Source organism: Pteropus vampyrus, unplaced genomic scaffold (genome assembly GCF_000151845.1).
Source record: "Pteropus vampyrus isolate Shadow unplaced genomic scaffold, Pvam_2.0 Scaffold606, whole genome shotgun sequence".
Taxonomy (NCBI): domain Eukaryota; kingdom Metazoa; phylum Chordata; class Mammalia; order Chiroptera; family Pteropodidae; genus Pteropus; species Pteropus vampyrus.
This window is the reverse complement of record NW_011889387.1, coordinates 110,317-111,888: the sequence shown is the minus strand read 5'-3', so window position 1 is coordinate 111,888 and position 1,572 is coordinate 110,317.

Sequence of the window (1,572 nt, the reverse complement as noted above, 5' to 3'; positions counted from 1 at the left end):
GCTGAGGACTGTGGAGATGCAGGATGGAGAAGGAACTGTCAGGAGCATTGTTTTTTCACCGTCATGACAAACAGGAGAGTTGAGACAAACAGATGGGAGGGCACCAGTATGGAAAATTCCAGTTGTTTTGTCCTTAGAAAGGTAGATTCTGACTGCCTGGAGGGACACAACTGAGCCTAATTCCTTTCTGATCCCCAGAGCATATACTTTGCTTGGCAGACAACAGCGACAATCTCTGTTAAATGCTGAATAGACTGTTCCTTGGATTTCAGAAGCAGAGCACAGGCAACATGGCTTCCATATAGTGCTTTCCTTCCTGGAGTGTCATTCCTTCCAGCAATGACTCATAGGACTGGACAGAAGATAGAACAGTGCTTGTATGTATCTATGTCACAGATTTTCTAATAAATCTATCATTTTCATATTTAATAGAACCTACACATTTAAATATAAAGAAAATGGGGCAAATATTTGGCAATGAAAGGAAATCTAACTCTGGTGAACACACAATGCAATATATATACAACTTTTTATTGAATGGTACACTTGAAACTTATTTGATATTGTTAACCTGTGACACCCCCATATATTTAATAAAACATTTAAAAATGAATAAATTCAATCCAAGGACAAAACAATTGTGAGATTTTCATAAAAATGAAAAAAAATAAAAATAAAAAAGGCAGGAAAAGAGAAAGGGAGGTTAATGTTATTGTTTAGACTAAGACACATTTTAGGATTTCCACTCATTCAATGGATGAATTACCATGAATGAATGAGACATGATAGGCTTCTACCTCTCTGCCATACAATAGAATAGAAAGTCATTAAACCTGTGTTGAGATTGCATTTAATGAACAAGCTCAATATTCCAATATGATTTAAAAACCATGACTGAACATTTATTAAAGACAGATCTGTGTTAGGTGCCACACGTGTCTCATAGATGTGTGTCATTTTCCCTATTTCCATATAAGAGATATCAGCATAGAGAGGTGGAGAGATTTACACATCTTCACAGTGAATAGGTGAGAGGTGTGGACTCAAACAGACGTCTCCTGATTCCCATCCCAGGGCTCTGTCCCCTCCACCACAGCACAATCATTATTTTTTTCCAAACATGCTTGAGACTCAGATGAATAAGTGGAGGCAGAATCACCAATTATTTTCCTTGAGATTTGTCCAGTTCATCTGTGAATTAGCAGAATGGAGCAAGTGGTTTGCAGGGACCTTTACTGCATGAGTATTGTGGATCATAGGGTTTTCTATGAATAGTAATGAATTTTCCAGCTCATTTTGTAAACCTGCAATATGAAAATATCATCATTTCTTATACAAAATGGGAATTTTCATGTGGCTCTATCATGAAAAGTCTACTGCTAGTCGGACTTCAGAGTTCTTTCTAATTTTATACCTTGACGGTCAGAGCATATAGGTGATTTTGTCTGACTTTTCTATTGAGAGAACAAGTATAGGTAATTAATAGTAAATTTGCACATGTATCAAGTTTTTATAACTCACATAATTATGTGTTTATATCTCTAGGAAATTCTTACTTGTACGACATTAAGA